The sequence below is a fragment of the Pinus tabuliformis genome, chromosome 3_2 (assembly GCF_031772625.1).
Source record: "Pinus tabuliformis cultivar Carrire ecotype Pingquan chromosome 3_2, CPIR1, whole genome shotgun sequence".
Lineage (NCBI taxonomy): Eukaryota > Viridiplantae > Streptophyta > Pinopsida > Pinales > Pinaceae > Pinus > Pinus tabuliformis.
In genome coordinates, this window is record NC_142302.1 from 927,249,713 (window position 1) to 927,273,258 (window position 23,546).

Here is a 23,546-nt window from a genome sequence, read left to right on the forward strand (position 1 = left end):
CAAAGGTAACGGATACACAGGATATCACTTCACCACAGGTTCTAAGTGGGACCAACGGCCCACCCATTTCTAAAGAGGTAGAGGTAATACCAAAGGACCCCTCCGACCAAATCATTCTGCAGGTAGAAGATATTCCTCCCCTGGATGTTTTCTACAGCCCAAGGCATAAAGCGGTGGTTAAACGACAAAGGAAAAGAAGAAGGACTGATCAACCTTCCCTTTTCCCAAAGCAAACTGTCACGGGCAATGTAGTTTGGAAGGAGGAATTTGACCCCTCCGATGACCTGACAAAATTGTCACAGTATGCAGGAGCTTATTCGGCAGCGACAATAGACAAGGCATCGGAGGTAAGCCTTTTACTGAAAACAAAGGATCAGGAGATTTTCTCATTACAGGCACAGTTAACTGAAGCAAAGCAGAAAGCGGAGCAGGCAGAGCAGCAATTGTTGACACAGCAGCAAGTGAACAGTCAACTAACACAACAATTGCAGGCAGAAAAACAAAGGATTGACCAAAGCGCAATCCAGAAACAAAAAGAATTATCAGAGGCATTGGCACAATTGAAGGCAGCGAACGAGTAAATGATGAAAACAAAAGATGAGAAAATTGCTCAATTATCATCACAGCTCAAGAAAACAAAGGGCGTTCCACAAGTGGCTGAATTTAGAGCAGAAGCATTACAAATAAATACTGCATTAATATCCCAAATTAAGCTTCTGTGTCAACAAATAGCCCAGGCAGAGCCACTATGTGAATTAATGACATCTATAAGTAAGCAAGTAGACAAGGCCAGGACTGAATTGGATCAAGCTGAAGAAACGATAGCTGCATTTCTCGACTGGCAAGATTCTGACCAAGGACAAGCGGCCAATTTACCCAGGATCTTAGAATCACACAAAGATATACTCTTCATTGAATGGCAGTCCCAGTTAATGAAAGCAGAGAGGGCGGTTTCAAGATGTAAATCAACTTCTAGAAATTTAGTTGAATTGGTCAATAACACTCTCTACTTATCAAACATGATTTCCCAATGCACACCAGGAAAGTTGACAACAATGAAAACATTGGAGCAATCATGTTATCCAGATCTGGAAGAAAAGGGGAGGTTAATCGCTGGGATTAACAGTTTAACTTGGGACACATATTGGTTCTTCCTGGTAAAGCCGCACACACAGAGAGCCGCCCTCAAGTGCCTAACAGATGCAATCGGGTATATTATTCCCGATATTCAGGATGCCACCTATGCCACCCAGCTCAGCTCGCGCCTCAACAAACCACCTGAAGTAGAGCCAATGCTTGCGATAAGTCAGCTCAGATTTAAAGGCAAGTAGCCTACTTGATGAATCATGTCGCCGACTGCCAGATCGCTGAAGAAAAATAGGATCAAGATTTATTGATACCAATTAAGTAGGATTTCTGTTTTATAGATAGATAGATTAATTAAGTATTTATAGACCCTTTCATTGTTTTGGAAAGGGTCGTAAAGTTTTATACCTGACTTAAAGGCTAAAGTTGCACTATTGTGCTTCAGTCATATTCTTTTATGAAACTGGACCAGTTATTCTTAATTCGATAAGGAAGCTTTTTATGCAATTGTGCACTATTGTCTTTGTATGGAAAATGTTTCTGCGTTGAAGAAAGAATTACAAGTAGCGATTGATATTGGGAGTGTCAAAGCAGCTCATATGGTATTTCTATCTATGTCTGAATTCATTCCTTTCATGTGAATTGTTATTTGATTATCCTTGCTATTATTGATTATATGCATGTGCTTTAACAGCAGTTCTATATTCCTTCCACTATTGGATGTTTTATGGTATGCTTTTCTTTTAACCATGTATGTGTCGATGATATAAATGATGAGTGTAGTAATATCGCTTTAATCGCTTTGCTTAACTATTTAGGCACAGTAATCTTGAATGAAATAATATCCATGTTTGTTAGATGGAGTCATCTATATGCCTGTCTATAGACACAGACCATCAAGCGCTACACTTTAAAGCTCAATAGGTTCCCGGGATAGGTCATAATTCTTGTATTCTTGTTAATAGATTTAGTTATTCGCCCATCACTAGCTTAGTTAATAAATCATCCATTCACCCCGTTTATCCACTTTTGGGAAACTGGTCCCATTATCCCCAGTCGGAGCCACTATTCCAAACGGAAAAGGAGCTGTACTAAGGTCCGGACCGGGTGGTTATCCCCAATGTTGTTGCAACGATTTTCGAGGCATCAACAGAACACGAAGCCTATATATTTCTATTAATACCCTACAATAGTGTGTGCATAAATATTGTGATAGTGGTCTTATTCATTGATTATTTAGGTTTGAATCCATGGATTAGTTTTTGTCTTTTTTAATTTTGCAGGTTTCAAGAATGCAGGTGTTTCTTACCACGGGATTAGAAAATGTGGTGGGGATATCATATGCACCACTACATACATGGTGTGTGTTGATGCTTCCTCCCATGTCTGGTGGGATGCATACTATCCTATAGATCCTTAAATTATGCAAATCTTGGACATTGTAGGGGATGGCATCAAAGATGTGCATGACCCATCTCCATTCTTATTTTATTTTATGGTTTCAATCCATAAAATGTCCTTTAACATAATATCAATCATCTCAAGAATTCGATTTTTAACTTGTAGTTGGGCACTCTCTACAGATGACCATGCATCATCCCTATCTCTTCATATATTAGTTAAATCTGGATTTAATTTTCTATTCTCCCTACAGGTACACATCCACACTTCGTGTTTAATATTACCCACCAAATTTCAAAACCATATTTTCTTTGGGATGTATATTACATACAATGGATTCCAAAAGGATGGATTACTGAAGTCAGAATTAGAAAGGGAGGCTGCAGTGCAGGCAACGCAGATAAGGTACTGATACCCACTTGTTTTCCTCCATGTTTAGCATTGGATTGAAGCCTTTGTTTTTGTTTTCTTTGAACTGTAGAAGGCCAACCATCTTGCCTTAATTTATTTTCATTTTAATGGCTGTTTCGCTAAGCTGTTTGAAATTTTAGAGACAAGGGTCTATTATGTGCAATAAATATATTTTTAGCTATGTTTAAACAAATCAAAGAATGGAGGTTGCCGCACAGTAGAAAAAGGCACACAAAAACGTGGCATCTATAGAATGTGCCTCGTATCTACAAGCTACACCTATATTAGATTAAGAATAATTAGTTTTCCCCTTTATTTGTTTATTTCTTTTAAATTCAACGAACACAATTACACCTGATTGCTTGAGATTTTCATTCAATTAGCATATGTCTTCAATATGGCCTCTGTAAAATTCAACCACTGTTTAGTTGGTGAAATAGATTGTTGTGTAGCACATTGAAGTACAAAAGGCTACTACTGATCATTTCACTTTGTGGGTATTCATGTGTTTCGATTGTTTAGATGAGGGATCTCATGATATATGAGGCACACACTAGAATGTTGTGTGGATTTGGTTTCTCGTTGTACTCACAAGATCATTTTGTGCTTTGTTACATCTACAAATAGTTATTAGGCAAGTTATTTTTTATACTTTTCAAATTCCCTATTGTGATGAGATAAATGTTTCTCTTAAGATAAATTCTATACCCCCTTTTCCAATTTATCCTCTTGGTTTCAAAGGCAATGCCCAAATATTGGATCTTCTTACCATTATTTTCTACTTAGACAAGGTTCCTACCCTAATGAGTAATGAGAGAATAATAGTTGCTACTACCCAAATGGAGAATACTGGTTGAAATAAGAGGGGAGAATATGAGGCAAACCTTATTGATTTGTCTCGACATTCAAATAGGTAGATATGAAATAGTCATAACATAGATCAGGGGATAACTTTACTTTGAGCTATGTTAAATTCCCTCTTCTCCTTTCTATGTTATGGTAATCATAAGAGTGATGTCCTAATCAAATCTATGAAATTTTCTTCTTTACTGTTTCATTTTCCCTACTCTCAGTTTTGGTTCTTCCTCACCCTCATTTTTTTGGGGAGCAATAATTTCAAGAAAGAAATTTTATGATATCAATGGAAATTTCTGCTAAGTTTTGGAAAAATGATGGAAGGTAGTTATCAATGTATGATAGCTCCTAGATTAAACCATTTTCAAATTTGTCAAAAAATGATGATCAAGATGGAAAATCAAAGTTAAGTTGAAAATAATTTATATTTTCAAGATTTTTGGATGGGGAAGGAAAAAGGTCTTTGAATCTAATTAAGGAAAGATGATTTTGAATCTAATTGTTGCATCGATTCTATGTAATGGTGACTTTGTGCCAAGACTTCTTCTCACATAAATTAAATAGGTTATTTTATATTTTGAAGGTTTTGTCTAGTATGTTATTTTTACTAAATTTTGAGGGGTTTGGTGATTTATATTTTGTACCAACCACCTAGGTTCCAGTCTTGTATAAATAGAGTTGGCTTCATGTAATTGGGGCTAATTACAAGTCATCGGTAGAATTTTTTCCTAGAATCATAAAATGGAATGTTTGTGCCATGATTGTGTGGACTATTTATAATTTCATCCATGTTTTAACCATGTAATTTAGGGTTTACCTTATTCCACAAAATAGATTTTACAGAGATTTTATGTCTCTAAGAAGTGAATATATTAAATATTTTGGCAAGGTGTAATAGTAGGTTCTCTTCATCATGTAGAGCTAAGAGAAGTGCAGTGTGCAATATAGGGTTCTGGATTAGGTCCATGCCCATAACAAATGCTAGTGATGCAAGTCTCAGTTGTCGTCCATAGATTGGTTATAACTTGCTAGTAAAGGTTTCGTCTATCTAACTGAAGAAAAAAATGGGGGGCAATTGATTTTTTCTTTTCCTTTAAGTTGTTTAAAGATTTCATGGGATTTGATTGCCTTGAATAGTTATTGGTCTGTCAACAAGGATTTTCTTTTCAATGCTTTCTCCTCTAGGAGATTTCTTACACTGGGTTGGGCCATGTGTCCCTGACCATGACTTTTCCCTTTTGTCATATAATACCTGTTGATGTTTGGCATCCATGTGCATTGGGATATGCAATATTGAGAGCTAGTTGTGTCCTTATATGATCAACATTGAACGCCATTATTTTATGCATTTGTACTTCAACTTAGCTCTGCAAACCACAACTATTTCTTTGTGCTTATCTATAAATTGCAATAACAGAAGAAGAAACCTCTTTTTTTTTCTTCTAGTGGACGAAAATTTAGGCACATAATGGATAATAAGTGCCCTTCAATGGAAAATGGGACTCGTGATGAGAACCAAGACATTTCTAAGTCTGGATGGACTACGTATTTTGATGAATCCTTGGATGAATGCTCTGATAGTTACTATAATAGCAGGAGCCTCAGTGGCTTTGAGGAGCATTAGGGTCATGAGGCAGATTCTTCTATGGCTTCTAATGCTTCTTCCAGACCATGTTAGTAGTTGTATGTGAGCCATCTTACTGAACCCAAAAAATGGTGGTCAAAGGATTTTAGCCTCCACTTATCAAGGTTTCAAGTTAACTTCCTCTCATGTTGTTGAGATTAGGAATTCAAAATGCACAAGAATGGAATTGGAATCCTATGTTGATGATCGAATGATGTCTATCTTCTAGCAGATATTGCTAACTCGCATGTGTGCAACTATAAAGTATAATAGGAATTTTTTTTTAAGGTATGATTGGATGCAATTATAACATACACCTAAATTAGGTCCCAGTGATGATTTATTCCCATTTAACTAGTATAAGATGATTTTGGTTATTAATTCATCCATCATGACTTTTTCATGTTTATTTGTAATTCACAGTTTCAATGTATAAAACCTTTTGTAATATATCCAAGAATTTTTAAGATACACTGTTCTTCATGCAAGTATTTTCTATCCTTAGTAGCAAATTATAATGGTTATTAATGTGCATAGTTTACTCACAGAAAATAACTTCTATGTGAATGATTTTGTGCAGTTCTCCAAAGACCTTTCAAAATATCATGTTGAGAACTCAAGAAAATTGTTCCGGATCCTTATTCAAAGTTGTTAGATGGCCACCATTGCTATAGTATTTTCATTTCTATGTATCCTATGAACTATATCTTTGATTTGAGTGAAAAACAATTCATATTTCTAGGCTTTCATATCCAATCATACAGATAAAAGTAGGTTATTTTGGATGTCGGTCATTATTATTTTCTATTTGTAATAGAATATCTTATGTTTCTCCTAGTTTAATTATGCTGATTTAATGAAAATTTTAAGAAATTTGCTTGTCAATGAATCATTCAAGTGGATCTAGAAGGGTTTCTATTTTGTTTTGTAGTTAGGTTTAGAGTTTTTCTATTGTAGAGTAGGGAAGTTGATTTTTCTTGTCTTGTGTGTAGGTTATGTGGAGCTACAATTCCTTGTGAGATTGCACTATTTATCCTTTAAAGTTCCTTTTTGAATGCAGAAAGGGATTCAGCACCCCAAAAAACCCTTGGGGCACTTGGTTTGTGAGGACTCAACAACGTAAAACTACTAAATTCTAGAAAAATCTTTAGCAAAATTGACGAGAAAAGCTACCCAAAAAAGGGCCAAAAGGTCACCTCATTAGACTGATACAAATTAAATTATTGTAGTTACATTGTGATTTGATGGCCTAATATTGATAGAGAGCCACATGAAGTTTTTCAACAACCAAAAATCAAATGTTATTTTGGTTTGAGATGAAGGATCTAGGTGAGTTGCATTATTACTATGACATTCTAATGACTAGGAATATGCATAATTAGAAGTATCAAAGAATTTTCCTCAAACAATTTTGAATGAAGGACAACAAGCTATATCAACTTTTTTCAACCAAAACTGAAAATTTTCCAATGAGATGGAGCTGAAAACTATTGAGAAGGTGGCCCATATTGTTAAATTTCTTATTAGGGTGCAATGGAAAGGCCAATGCATACCATGGCTTGCATAAGGCCATATATTGTCGTGCAATGGAAGGAAGGGTTTAGTAGGTTCATTTCAAATCCTAGCTTGAATCATTGGTTAGCAATGAGAAATATATTCTCATGCCTGCAAGGCACTAAGGGATTGGGTTTTAGCTATAGAGTAATTGGAGGGCTAGGAAATGAGGGAAGCAACTATAATGATGTTGATTGGGTTATAGACATTGATGGAAGAAAGTTGATGACATATTATTTAATCTTTGTTGGTTGGGGGGGAGGGGTGAATTGGTGTAGAAGACAATAATCTATTGGCTTAACCAAGTCTAGAGACAGAGTAAATGGCCTTGTACCAAGTTAAGAAGGACTAGAAGCAACTCCAGAAATAGGTCCATTGATGGATTTATTTTATAATATTTTATTCATAGTGTTGTACATATTCCATTAATTGTAACACACAAAATTAGGCATTGTTAGTATGGTGCATTTTTTATCCTTGCTTGTAACAGATTATGAAAGAAGACCAACAATTTCACAGATTCCAAACTCACAACATATTTCGAGGGGATTCTCTTCCTTTATAGTTACATTCTTTGTTATAGGTTGTACCATTTCCTTCCTTGTAAGATGGTCTACAAGTTTTTCTAGGGGATTCTCTTCCTTTACATTTATATCGTTTGTTATAGAGTGTATCATTTCCTGCCTTGTAAGATGGTCTACAAGTTATTATATGGGATGCTCTTCCTTACGGTTATAATCTTCGTTATAGACTCTACCATTTTCTGCCTTGTAAGATGGTCTACAAGTAAAATCTCATAATAGGAAGGAAACAAATAGATATGTTGAAGTATCCATCAACTCTTTTAGAATTACTACTTCTTACTAGCAATATTCACCTAGCGTTTAAAGAATTTAGAAGGATGTTGTCTTCTCAACTCTTAAATGGAGTGATCATTGAAACTTATTAGAGAACTTTTGAGGTCTAAAATGAGACTCCTAAGAAAAATGTACAACCAAAATAAGCTTTATAAGAACCAATAGGATTCAAGATGATGATGTCAACCATGGGGGATGATTCACCATTTTTTGGGTAAAAAAGTAAAAAAATTAAAAAATAATAAAATAATAAAACTACTTTTTCAACTTGTATTTTCAACTTATCTCCCTAAGGTTTTACTCAAATTTCAAGTGGGACTACTCGTTGGATGCAAAATTTAATCCCCATCGAAGGAGTACCCATGTTTCATACTTTCAATGGACCCTGCTACACGAAGAATGAGAAATACATGAAAAAACATGGTTGAAATCACGATTTTCATGTATTTCTCATTTTTCGTGTAGAAGGGTCCATCAAAAGTATGCAACATGGTTACTCCTTGGATGAGGAATCAAATTCTGCATCCAATGAGTGTTCCTAGTTTAACTTTGAGTAAACCCATAGAGAAATAAGTTGAAAATACGAGTTGAAAAAGCAGTTTTTTCCTTTTTCCCTCTATAATTTGATGATGTAATCTAATCTTATTTTATATTTCCACTATTATTTTATAATTTACTTAGGAGGCCCATTTTAGATCCATCACCGAGATCCATCATCGATCCTTAGGAGGCCCATTTAGGATCTCTAATCTATATATAATGTCATATACATTTGATCTCAAATCGAAAGGCATATTTGTTATTTCAAGAAAAAAATTGTAACTTTGTAAAAATAAAAAGTATTCACATTTTGCGAGTGCTACTAGGCACATATACAGTGAAGAAAAAAATAACTCCTAAGCTAACTTTTACCTAAAATATTTTACTGCCTCTTACATAGAAAAAGGTGTTTCTTCCTATTATAGGGCCCTAAATTTTTTAATGGAATCAAAAAAATGACCATCATAACCAACATAAAGTTTGTCTTCCATAGTTTTAGGAAGATAGAAAGAAAAACATCATATAGAGAACCTATTCAAATAGTAATAGAAATAGCAAGAAAATAGGAGATATATTAAGGCTAGATGAGAAAATGTTTGGGTTTTTTTGGATGATCCCCTTCCTCCATATGTTATGCCACCTCCAAGACGTCTAGAACTTCAATACCTTATTTTAAAACACTGTCAGCCAACACATCGTGTTCCGTGTGAACATATGTGAGAGATAAACTATTGAAACTACCAATTAGAAGCCTTATCTGTTCTAGGATTGGCTAAAGGTATACACTATATACTATGCATCTATGCATCCTGTTTGATCCAATCAACGGTCAACTTTGAATCTCCAAATCCTTGAAGATAAGCCATCCTTTCTCCACTACGGTTATTATTAGTGAAACTTGTTGGAAATAATACTGAGAGGGGGGGTGAATCAGTATTATCAAATCAAACACTTTTTCATTTTCATACTCAGATTCATATACACTACTTCAGTGAAGGGAACCTGCGTGTACACGCAAATGTGTCTAATGCAACAAGCGTATATCCAGTAAACTTATGATTCAGTTAATCCATTAAATGTTGATATTTAGTTAGTGCATTAGAACTTTTATTAACCATATGAACAGTAAATAGGTGTAATAAAACAGAATAGATCATCACACACAAGAAGCACACATGAACACCATGATGTAAGGTGGAAACCCAATGTGGGTGAAAACCACCTGCTGCAAGTCGTCTCTATCTTCTTTTAATAAGAAACTTCTTTTTACAATATTTCTGTACTGGTGCAGTCTTATACCAGTACACAGGCTTCTACCTGCAGAAGGCTACAACCTTCTCTCATTCTCCAGCTTCTCCTGGAAGGGAGCTACAACCCCCTTAGCTCTTGTACTAGCCGATGTACTAGTACATAGGTGCCAGCCTACTGAATGCTCCAACCTTCACTCGTTTTCTAGCTACTACTGGAAGGGAGCTACCACCCCCTTAGCTCTTGTACTAGCTGATGTACTAGTACGTAGGTGCCAACCTACAGAAGGCTACAACCTTCTTTTTAATCCTCCAGGTGCCACGTTTCATAAATTTTTAGACTAGATACTCCTGAAGCACAACACCATAATATAAAAGGCCATGTTTCATCCAATTTTCATACTGGACCCATCAATATCATTGAAGAACAAAATCAATCAACACTAGCATCATCAATCTCTGAATTACCCATTACTGAATCACTCAGACCCAGTCAACAAACTGCAATCACCAGAACACAGAGCAGAACACAGAACTCTGCAACAATATTCAGAACCAACTGTATCATCAGAAATCATGCATACGCCACTTGGAAGAGCCAAACCAACGTGTATACGCAACTTCACCAAAGTGAACCAATGTATATGTCAATAATTACTTACTGATAACTTCGCTGCACTTTCTGACTTCAGACATACCCAGATCATTACATATACAAGGATAATACATATGTTAGCAACCAGATCTAGTCCATCAGATCACATAAAGATAAGTCATTATGATCCTGATCCATTATAGATCTCATCCATCAACACTAAAGCTAAACACAATCAACCAAATTGAATATGCAGAATACTGACACCAGTAAACAGTCACCAGAACTCATACTTTGAATCAACAACCAGAACCACCTGTAACTTCAAACATCATAGTTCATATTGTATACGCCACTTAGATGTATATAACCTGTGTATGTACGCGCTTTTATCCAAGTCAACCAGTTTATACATCTGTAAATATTCATTCATGTTTTGCAACTATTTCAATCTTAAGCTATACCCAGATTAGAACATTACATGCATCAGTATACAGATCTAGAACACGCATGATCAAACCATATAGAGAAGATTCATTCCAAACCATTTAATCCCGATCTATCCTTAGATCTTGTTCTCCATCAACTGCTGAGATTCCTCCTTAGCTCAGATCAAGAAAAGCATCATGAACCCATAACCTGCATACTAGGTCTCATACATCATTAGATATTCAAGACTTTCTTAATGCCTTTGCCTAATTATCTTCTTCTCCTTTTATAGTCTTAGGCCTTACTCAATACCATGATCCAAAACCATTTAGAACCAATACTAGGGACCCAATACCTAAGATCAACACTTCGGACGCAATACCAAGGTCCAAAACCATAGGTCTAAATACCACGGACCCGAAAATAAGCTTTCCCACATGTATGCGCTTTTCCATACATGAAAGTGCATGCATACGCATACGCGACTTTTTATCAGCAATCCCGCGTGTATACACGCCTTTGTATATGGTGAACCTGCGTGTATCCACTACTTGGTATATAGCGAACCTACGTATATATGTGACTTGGTATATAGTGAACCTGCGTGTGTACATGACTTGGTATATAGTGAACTTGCGTATATAATTTTCTTTCTTCATTCTTTGTAGTTTGATCATCAATTCTTTGCTACTGACCTTCTACGCTATGATCTGTCATCTATGTGAGTTGCCATTAAGGGAAACACTTGTATCATAATGCCAACAATCTCCCCCTTTGGACTTGACGGCAACAACCATACCAAGTCACTCCCCCCCTTTAACATCAAGGGCAAAGGGCAGACCAAGATATTCTCTTCCTTGATATACATTCCACTGTCCATACTCCCCCTGAGTACCTGCTGAAATCTCTGATTGAGCACCCCCTTTATATATGCCAAGTTGTACTAATTTGTCCATGCTCTCTCTGATTACATGTTGAAATCTCTGCTCTGCTGAAGTGTGTTGTTCATGCTCCCCCTGACTGTAAGCAAGGTCTGCAAAAAGATGTTTTACAATAAGAACATGACTCTATCATAAATGACCTTCCGATCACCAAAGACTCATACATACATCCATCTCCCAACCAAGTGGGGATATACCAATATTGACTCATCCACCCAACCAAGTGGGGATACACTAGATACCAATTGTTTATACATGACTGAAATATTACATCATCCTTCCCATGCATAGTGGGGTACAACATATGACCAAAAGGGATTCATCAAATGACTACAATAGATAGAGACAAACTATTACATCAAGAGTCTTGATATGACCTTTACATGACATTTATAATAGAGACCAAACATCTAAATAAGACCATGATAGTCATCAGCAACTATCATACACAATGTATGATCTGTCAACAACATCCAGATTAGCAACCTATATATGTCCATTAGTGTAGAAGTCATCAACCTGTAATCAAGGTATGTCTGCATATAGATATCAACTCATCCTCTTGAACATTATCATAGCCTTCCATGAATGAATTCTGCATATGACAACAAAATCATTCACATTATATTATATGTGAAAAACACCATAGTCATCTCATCATCATCAAGATCTGTATGATCTTATATACCATCCATGTATCATTACTCGGGAACATCCCTCAACTGCATCAATCAACATATCAACCTATCATCATATAGGTAAGAACTCATCATCATCATGTCTCCAACAATGCAACTTTGAGTAATCATCCATGTATCCGGCATACTGTATGTAGCACTATGTATCTTGAGCTCAAGATCTTTTGTCAAGACTTCTTGATATCATCAACAACAACAATCCTCATCCATGTGAACGCCAAGAACTATAGGAATCCTGCATCATAACTGTATTATATGTCGACAACAACATATGAGTGACTCATCATCAAGTAATGAAATTGTGTATTCAAGCTTTGTGCTTCTCCTTATCCTTATGAAGATCACCATGTAAGCACCATATATGCATCATCAGAGAATCAATCACAAATCTGATTTGAACACCAACTATGTAACCCCAAGAATCATATGAGACTTTATCATGGAAAACTCATAACCATATCATAGAAAGATGCATTATTTAGCCATATAAGCATCATAACCAAGGACTACTAACCATAATGCCAACAATGCATTAATAAAAGTATATGCTCCCCCTGAACCTGTGCCATCTTGTTTTACTGTCAGATCTGGTCATGCATATATCAGCAAGAAGTATCAAGGAATCATCATCAACAAAAACACTTCTAAACATCTTACAAGTATCAAGACATTTCCACACATCATCAGCAGATTGTAACCATTATCAAACAGAGAAAGTAATGGACTGAATCATATCAGACCCTTTTCCTGAGCCTGTCCCACTTCTTTTCTCAAACTAACATATACGCAATTGTGCACTGTCTAACTCGCGTATACAAGCGACTTCTCTTTATGAAACTTGCATATGAGATTGAAAACACTAAAGTTTTACACTTTCAGCTTCCTCTAAGTCTGTTATGTCTGTACATTGTGCTGTGCCACATCTTTCTGACAGTACTTCCTTCTTCTTCCATATCTTCAAGTGTGATGATGTTTTCTCCCTTTGGTATGGTGCTCGTACTTTGTTCTTGCATTCCTTTGCTATATGTCCAAGCTTGTTACATGCATAACATCTTACATGTTTCATATTCCTTCTGTAGCAATCAATAGCTTTGTGACCAAACATATTGCAAGAAAAACAATATCCCTTAAAGTACCTGGAATGTGATGATCTTTCTTTGTGACGATCTTGAACCATTCTACTTCTGCATCTGGCTACAACATGTCCAAGATTATGATATACATAACATTCAACATTATTCATTGGAGGAAATAATCGTCTATCACTTCCACAATTAGGAGAAAAAGATTTTCTTTGAGAAATTTATTTCCTTGGTTGTTGTCCTCTCATCTCCTTGTTGGTCATTTTAGATTTCTCATTAGAGTTCCTTGCCTCACCTTGTGAGCTAGATTCACCTTCAACAAATTCATGAAAACCAAGACCAGTTTTGATAGCAGGCGACCTTTGACTACCAAGAATATCATCCAAAATCTTACTACTGTCTTGAAATCGTAATAGTTTATCCTTTTCTTCTAATTTACCTTTCAAGATATTTACCTCAACCTGATGTTGTTCTTCCTTTTCCAGACATTGCTTCTTCAAAATTTCTTCAGACTTTCTTCCTTCTTCCACTTGTTGCCTTAGTTTGATAATCTCTTTTTCCTGTTCTTCATTCAGCTCCTGCAGCATTTGACGAACTCTGAAGGCACATTCCAGCTGAGCTTTTAAACTGATAATTTCTTCTTTGAGTGCACTCTCCCTTTTGCTCAGTAGCTCTTGTTGATCTATGATTTTATTTGATGCTTCATTTGCTTGTTCATCTTCAATTTGAGGTGATTCAGGATCTGAATACTTGCTTCCACTCAACGGCAGGCTGTCATTGTTCCTTTGAGCTGTCTTCTTCTTTTGATGTGCTTTCTTTCCCATTGTTCTACGGATCTCCTTCAAGTGATCAAGCTTCTACCAAAGGACCAGATCTGATACCAATTGTTGGAAATAATACTGAGAGGGGGGGTGAATTAGTATTATCAAATCAAACACTTTTTCATTTTCATACTCAAATTCATATATGCTACTTCAGTGAAGGGAACCTGCGTGTACACGCAACTATGTCTAATGCAACTAGCGTATATCCAGTAAACTTATGATTCAGTTAATCCATTAAATGTTGATCTTTAGTTAGTGCATCAGAACATTTACGAACCATATGAACAGTAAACAGGTGCAGTAAAACAGAATAGATCATCACACACAAGAAGCACACATGAACACCATGATGTAAGGTGGAAACCCAATGTGGGTGAAAACCACCTGTTGCAAGTCGTCTCTAGCTTCTTTTAATAAGAAACTTATTTTTACAATATTTCTGTACTAGTGCAGTCTTATACCAATACACAGGCTTCTACCTACAGAAGGCTACAACCTTTTCTCGTTCTCCAGCTTCTCCTGGAAGGGACCTACAACCCCCTTAGCTCTTGTATTAGCCGATGTACTAGTACGTAGGTGCCAGCCTACTGAATGCTCCAACCTTTACTCATTTTCCAGCTACTACTGGAAGGGAGCTACCACTCCCTTAGCTCTTGTCCTAACTGATGTACTAGTACATAGGTGCCCACCTACAGAAGGCTACAACCTTCTCTTTCATCCTCCAGGTACCACGTTTCATAAATTTTCAGATTGGATACTCCTGAAGCACAACACCATAATCTGAAAGGCCACGTTTCATCCAATTTTCATACTAGACCCATCAATATCATTGAAGCACAAAATCAATCAACACTAGCATCATCAATCTCTGAATCACCCAATACTGAATCACTGAAACCCAGTCAACAAACTACAATCACCAGAACACAGAGCAGAACACAGAACTCTGCAACAATATTCAGAACCAACTATATCATCAGAAATCATGCATATGCTACTTGGAAGAGCCGAACCAGCGTGTATACGCAACTTCACCAAAGTGAACCAACGTATATGTCAACAATTACTTACTGATAACTTCGCTGCACTTCCTGACTTCAGACATACCCAGATCATTACATATACAAGGATAATACATATGTTAGCAACCAGATCTAGTCCATCAGATCACATAAAGATAAGTCATTATGATCCTGATCCATTATAGATCTCATCCATCAACACTAAAGCTAAACACAATCAACCAAACTGAATATGCAGAATACTGACACCAGTAAACAGTCACCAGAACTCAAACTTTGCATCAACAACCAGAACCACCTGTAACTTCAAACATCATAGTTCATATTGTATACACTACTTAGATGTATCTAACCTACGTATGTACGCGCTTTTATCAAAGTCAACTAGCGTATACATCTGTAAATATTCATTCATGTTTTGCAGCTATTTCAATCTTAAGATATACCCAGATCAGAACATTGCATGCGTTAGTATACAGACCTAGAACAAGCATGATCAAACCATATAGAGATGATTCATTCCAAACCATTTAATCCTGATCTATCCTTAGATCTTGTTCTCCATCAACTGCTGAGATTCCTCCTTAGCTCAGATCAAGCAAAGCATCATGAACCCATAACTTGCATACTAGATCTCATACATCATCAGATATTCAAGACTTTCTGAATGCCTTTGCCTAATGATCTTCTTCTCCTTTTATAGTCTTAGGCCTTACTCAATACCATGGTCCAAAACCATTTAGAACCAATACTAGGGACCCAATACCTAGGTTCAACACTTCGGATGCAATACCAAGGTCCAAAACCATAGGTCTAAATACCACAGACCCAAAAATAAGCTTTCCCACATGTACGTGCTTTTCCATGCATGAAAGTGCGTGCATACGCATATGTGACTTTTGATCAACAATCCCGCGTGTATATGCACCTTTGTATATAGTGAACCTGCGTGTATCCACTACTTGGTATATAGTGAATGTGCGTATATACGTGACTTGGTATATAGTGAACCTACGTGTGTACATGACTTGGTATATAGTGAACCTGCGTATATACTTTTCTTTCTTCATTCTTTGTAGTCTGATCATCAATTCTTTGCTACTGACCTGCTACACTATGATCTGTCATCTGTGTGAGTTGCCATCAAGGACAACACTTGTATCATAATGCCAACAAAACCAATGTCCTACACTCTAACCATTTATTAGAGCCCTTTCCATGAATTAGTTAAAGGGGAAACTATTGGTATCTGAAGAGAACAAGACACCTACAACCCCACAAATCCCAGGGTTTCCTTGGTTTGCTCTATCAAAGAACTCCAAGGACTGGTTTTATCTAATCATTCGTATTTGTTTGGAGGGTTTGAATTTTGGCTTTTGAAGATATCTTGATATAATCATAAATATATTTTATTTCTAAAGATATTCTAAGGGTGAGAGGCTTTCTGTGAAAAAGAAATTCCAGATACCCAAAATAACGACACAAGGGTGTGCCTTTTGATATGTAATAGTCATGTTGACAGTGTTGGACATGCCAACATGTTAGGGGATCTCCCCAGTAAGAAGTCCCAATTAGATCTTAGACCGTTTGGTGTAGTAGTTCTAGCAGTGGGTCGTAAGGTAATGCCTTGCTTGCAGTTTCACACAGAGGCAAGTAACATGTCCCTGTTGGTAGCAAGGGTGTGACATATGCAGTAAGTCAAGGAAGGTGCATGAGAGGTTCTAATACACAGGGATTGAGATGAGTGCGCCCCTTGGAAACCTGTGATAGCATGGAGTCAAGAAGGGAACACACGAATAAAAATGCATCACAACATGGAAGGCAAGTTAGCTAGTAATCCAAAGTGATGGTTAAACCAACAACACATTTCAGAAAGATTCATACATACATACATAGAAATAGCTATACATGCATGCATAAGCAAAAAGATACATGTATCAATTAGAGTAGACAGATAGCTGAAATACAATACAACATATGCATGAAACGTGTTGGCTCTTGTTATATTAAGAAGTGTAAGTTACAGTCATACAATACATCCATGTCCAACCACTAGTTCCGACAACGGAATGTTATAGCCACAACTTCCTGCTCCTCCAAAGAGATATACTAGCTTTTCACAGTGGAGAAGCCAATGCTCGTTACAATATTGTCGAAGCTCTCTCTAAGATAGTACTATCGGAAGCTTTGCTGACCAAAGGCCTTTACAACGAGTTATGAGGGACTATTTATAGAAAAGGGTGGGGTGGCCCTTGACATTCCCCTTTGTGACAATTCATCTACCCTCATGACTCTTCATCTACTCTATCACTATTACAACCAACTATCGACACTTGAACTTACACTTGACAAGACGGTACATTACAATGCACATGTACCCATGTGAGACAAAAATGGCTTGAGAAAGCCATGCAAGACATCACTATGACTCAGACAACAGTGGCAAGTCCAACTCTTCAACATCCTCATGATGATCAATAGTAGCGAACTAATGCCAAGATTGGTAGTATCAATGTAAACTTTGAAACGGGAACTATAAACTCAAAATGGGAACTCTGGCCAAAAACCCCGAAAAAACATCAAAAACAGTGCTAAAAATGAAAAGTGTGTATACTGGAACGATGATTTTATTTTTTAGGGGTCAATTTTGAACATGTTTTAAAAATGGCAGTGACTACGAAATTTACTACGAAGTTTTCGTGCAAAATATAGCTATAAAACAAAAAAGTGATGATACTGGAACGATGATTTTTTTTTTTTAGGGTCAATTTTCAAACTTTTTAAAAAATGCTAGTAAAACCAAATTTTTATGTGCCAAACAAAGTTGTTTATGAGGAAAAAAACAAATTAATGTTTTTGGTAGAATATCATTTTTCTTTCCTAAGTATAAATTCAACATGTTTTCAACCATTACATGCCATGGTTATTTCACCTAAACATAGATGGACAAATTTATCATATCACATCAAGCACGTTTTCCTGATTATCCTTATTTTAATTTTGAGCATGACAAATTCATAGGAGGCCAAGATTTCGTTAAAAAGAGGAACTGGAGTCAGATTATAGTGAATCTCCTCTAATGGCCCTTGCTAAACTGATCACCCTCTCCATAAAATATGTTCAAAAAAAGTTCACAAGGAATCCCAGAAGCAAGTTTCATTTGTTCTAAAGAACTCAGTTACACCTCAAGAACCTTGTTACTCCCTCATAAATGTGTTCCCGAGAAATGAAGGTAGCATAACTTCATTTGCTATCAATAAATCCCAAACCTATATGCCAGAGGATTTTCTCTCAAGAATGAAATAATTGGAAAAAACAAGCAAGTTCCCAGAAGATAACTCTAGTGTCAATCACAATCCTAATAATGCATCATCAGTGAAATCATACCCCACATGTAGGGAGAATACGATGAGCTACCTACGACCACTTGATTTACTTTGATTAGAGTATCTAAAGCCATAATAATAATCTATTTTAATTTCTTTCCAAACCTTTCAAGGAAGGTCACTGTCACTGTCATCGTACGAACCACTATAATAACTTTGATGGCGTTTTAAATATAGTTACATGGTATTTTGTGTTTGTCTTATTTTGTTGCAGGTGACTCATGAGGAGCACATGGACGCTAATACCATAATGGGAAACACAACCAAAATGAACAAACTAAGTTTGGAGCTCCATTAACATCAATTACCACTGAGAAAGGATTACATTTATCAAATTCACTGTGAATATCTTAACAACAGCATAAAAACATCTCCCTTGGCAACAATTCTAAAAAGTCAATTAGGTCAAGAATTTACACCCAATATAAGGAGACACCCCTATTAATATGGTTATTCAGTGCATTACTTCCCCCACTATTATCAATTAGATGTTACCCATCCTCATATCTAAATAAAAGAAAAGGGAGAAATAAAATAAATGAAAAGCACCCAAATGGGGGAAGTAACGAGGGATATAAAAACCTTTTATGGGGCTATGATCATCTAGTTGGTAGTAAATGCTTATTATTTCATTGTTGTGATTACATTGTAGACATAGAAACTCATTAACATTGGAAGAATACTTTTAGCAATCATTGAGTCATATTTAAGGAATCTATTACCTCAAGATCTATACAAATCCATTGGATAAAAAACCAAACCTAAAGTGAAAGTAACAAAATTTATTTTTTTTAAAGTAAATGACCTTTATGGATAAATTAATATAATAAAGAAGTATTTCTTAATCCTCGAAATAAAAAGCTTTCAATGTTAAATGAATATATCTAATCTCTTGTAAATTCCTAATAAAATTAACTAAAAATATATTATTGTACCATAACTATAACCTTATTGTTAAAGCATTTCAAATATTTTAGACTCATCTATTGTCTTTCCATGAATTCACTAGAAAACACACTTGAATTTTGCTTTTAAAAACTACTCCTATTTCCATTCCTTTATGCTTAACATGGTCATTTTAAAAGTCTTCTTAATCAAGGTGAAAACCATAATCTCAATCAATTTTCATGTAAATATCTTAGATAAAGATGAATTGACTAGAAAACACACTTGAATTTTGCTTTTAAAAACTACTCCTATTTCCATTCCCTTATACTTAATCATTTTAAAAATCTTCTTAATCAAGGTAAAAACCTAATCTCGATCAATTTTCATCTAAATATCTTAGACACGGATAACACCAAACTTAACGGCCCCTTGTTTGAATGATAATGAACTAAAATAACACTCTTGATAGACCATATGAAAGCCCGAACTTTCTATATTATCTTCACCATAGTAACTTAAATCTTGAGCTCATAATTTTATCAATGTTACCTCCAACTAATGTCTAATGTCTAATATTATTAGACAGGGACAATGAATTTTAGTTACAACTTACATTGAAAGTCCATGTAACCCCATGGGGACACTTAATATATTTTAAGACAAAAAAAAAATCACTGAGAATATGTGTCGGCTTATATATTGGTCTTGAAAATGCCTGAGGGATATAAAACATGTACCTCATTGATAAATTAGAGAAGATCAACTCGGGACATTCTTAAAAAAAAAAAAAAATCGCCACCTGAGACACGTTATACATCTGGAAACAGAAATCGAGTAATTATGGACGCGCAGTGGCAGGTATTAGTTAGCTCTTCGACAATTGCAGCAGTACTCTTCGCAATAGCGTTACTCATCTACTTAATCAAAGAAGTTTGCCGTGATCTTTTTTCGCCACCTTGGAGGATCGTCTTCGTCCATGAATTGAATGATGATGACCGGCGAAGTCTCGGCCTCTCTGATGAACAAATAGCCGCACTGCAAACAATTTACTTATAAAGTGAAGTCTTTCAACTTTAAAGGGGATTTGAAGGCAGTGCCAGAGAACAGAGATATGACAGTGTTAGGATCAAATAAAGATTATATCTGTCGGAGGGATTTGCTATTGTACGGGTTTTGGGGGCCAATATCATTTTTATTTGCTGCTGAGTCTGGGAGAGCTCTTGATACAGATAAAATATTTGAAGAGCCAGAATATGGTTTACAGGTTGATGAGATAAATGGTTACACATTTTCTTATCCTCTGAATGTACCCAAGCGACAATACAAATTGAAGTGGATCGAGTCTAGAAAGCCAGAACGATATTCTTCAGTTGCGCCCTTATCTGCCGATGCCTGGCAGCGCATTGTTTCCAAACGTCAAGACATCAAAGACAACCTTGTTATTTCTATTTCGATAGGTCCTCCAAACAATCGCTTTCTGACTTCGAAGGACAAGAACACATGGGATGCAAAAGATGTCGCCGAGTCTGTTCTTTCTGACAATAACACCCAAGGCGACCCCAGTTCAATTCCCAGCAGTGCCATCACCGCAGATCTTTCGCAGGGCTAGGATTTCTCCGCTTAATATCGTATTGGATGCCCAGTAAGCACTTTTTGGGGCAATTCGTAGCAGATGGGGCGATTCTGAGAATCGCCCCACCACCCGGCGATTCTCAGAATCGCCACATCTACTATGAATCGCCCCAAACAGTGCTTACTGGGCATCCAATACTATATATGTATGTATATGTGGGGTCTATGAATAAATAAAAATCATGGTTGTGTGTGAATAATGTTGTTTAAAGAAATTTGTTATAAAACTACAAAGAAGAAAGATGAGGTTTTACAACCAACTAAATTGAGACCTCCTTTTCTAAACAGTTAAAAGAAGGTAGGAAAAATATAGATAGGTCGAAACCCTCTTCCTTTCTAGTATAAGAGAAAAGGAATTTATCCGTCTTGAAATAAACATTATATGTAGAGTTCGATAAATTTCTTCACCAAGAGTCATATCCACTATAAACAAGACTTAGACAAGTAAACATTTACTGTAAAAAAATGCAGCTAAATATCATGAAGTTAAAGAAAATGCAACTTACGCTTGGGAATATATACATATCGCATAAACTCTGTGTCCAAATGGCTAATGGCCGTGAGAGAAAACTAACCAATTTGTCTAAAAGAAACGAGTTTATAACGAGAGCCACAACAGTGGTAGATAAAAGAAATGAGTTTATAACAAGAGCCACAACAGTGGTGGATGGAAGTCTGTGACAAGAATGGAAAGGACCATCTACCTTTGACTTTGTTTTGCTGCTTACTTAGGTATACTCTGTAACATTTTCTTGATCTGCACTTGAAACTGGATCCAAGATCATTCAAGCTTTATTCAAGACAAAAAGCTCTTTTTAGGATAGAGAAGTAAAAACTATATTTGAGATCTCTCTTTTACAAATTTGCAATGGAAATTCTTGATTAATGTCCCAAAAAAGTCATACATATGCGTGTACCAATATAAATATGTTAGAAAAGAAAAAACTATTGTAATTAAATAAATAAATTTAACAATATCATATATAAACATTAAATAAACATGGATAGAACAGGCCAACTAAGTACAAAAATTGAGACATGGATAAAACAGACTAACTACGTACAAAAATCGAGACAATGAATCTCGATAATACAATATATATCATCAAGTGACTAACTACGAACAAAAATCGAGACAATGAATCTTGATAATACAATATATATCATCAAGTTCATCGCAAATAGATAGTACATTCATTTGTGAATAATCATGTTCCTCTTAAAATAGATATACTATTTAGTTTCTTAAGATAGATATACTATTTACTTTCTATTTGTACCTATATAGTTTCTTTCTTACATAGAGATACACATAATTATATGAAGACACAAAAATAGAGATAGATATTTACGTTGTTACAATAGATAAAAAAAAATAAGACAAATTACATTAGCCCTGTGATGTGAACTTTTTATGAAAATAAGGCACAACACATTCATATTATCATTGCAAGAAATTGAAGAGGTTGAAAAACAAATCTAAAATAGCATCTATGCTCAACAATATGTCGGTTGAGCCCTGTGATGTGAATTGCTTGTTTGTTGTCAATGCCCTGTAAAAGAGTTGGATTAAAGATGTTTTAGAACTTCATTTCCAAAAAGGAAAAAATTTTATTGTAATTTTTTACTTCATTAAATAGATCGTATTTTGTCAACATTAAATGGATTGGATTTTGTAAACATTGTTAGCAAAATGTACGCCATGAAATCAAATGAAAAACGCACCAATCGATGTACAGTTGTACAATATGAAAATCAGTGTATTGCCACATCACATAACTCGATAATAATATGCTCAACTTATATAATCAGATTTTCATTAATATCCAGAGTTTACGTAAGTCTTATTATTTCACTTTTCCAAAAACATAATCACAATCGAAAAGAACCATAAACTAAGATTTGTTCATTTGAAGGATCGCGAAAACATAAATATATAGTTTTACTAGGAATTGCATAGTGATATATAGTGTTTTGAAAATGTTAAGGGCAAATACTTATGATTTGGTTCCAGCTGCGCAGGATGGAAAAAAACTATATAATTATAACACCAAAGTGTTAGGATGAGATGAGAGCTTTTACCTATTTCAAAATGAAACATGTGCTAGGAATTGCATCACTTGGGCTTCGAGCGATATGGAGCAAACAAAGAAATGCCTACACTCTTTCCACCTGGAACAAGGCATGGCATAATGTTTTTATGCTTTTTAAGAATCTTCCTTGCAAATTGGGTAGGAGATATATTTGATGCATTTTTTCTGATTACCATGCTTGACTACGGGATAGATTGCCTGGACTTTGGAAAAAATGATCCCACACACATGCTTTTAGATATTAGTGAGGAGTGCATGGATCCAAATGGAGCCCCTGGGGGCTGTTAAAGCAAATGATACATCGACTGCCACTCTCATATCTTGCGGGACTCTCATGAACGAGTTGATTTCCAGCGTATTTAGTGCTTGGAGCAGGTGCCA

At 35.8% G+C, this 23,546-nt stretch overlaps 2 pseudogenes; one reads left to right on the top strand and one right to left on the bottom strand.

Annotated features, from left to right (window-relative positions):
* The window catches only part of LOC149183676 (protein MICRORCHIDIA 6 pseudogene), a 37,430-nt pseudogene extending 17,354 nt beyond the window's left edge, over window positions 1-20,076 (bottom strand).
* Window positions 20,077-20,280: 204 nt separating this feature from the next.
* Window positions 20,281-21,049, top strand: LOC149183677 (psbP domain-containing protein 5, chloroplastic pseudogene; annotated as a pseudogene).
* Window positions 21,050-23,546: the final 2,497 nt, after the last annotated feature.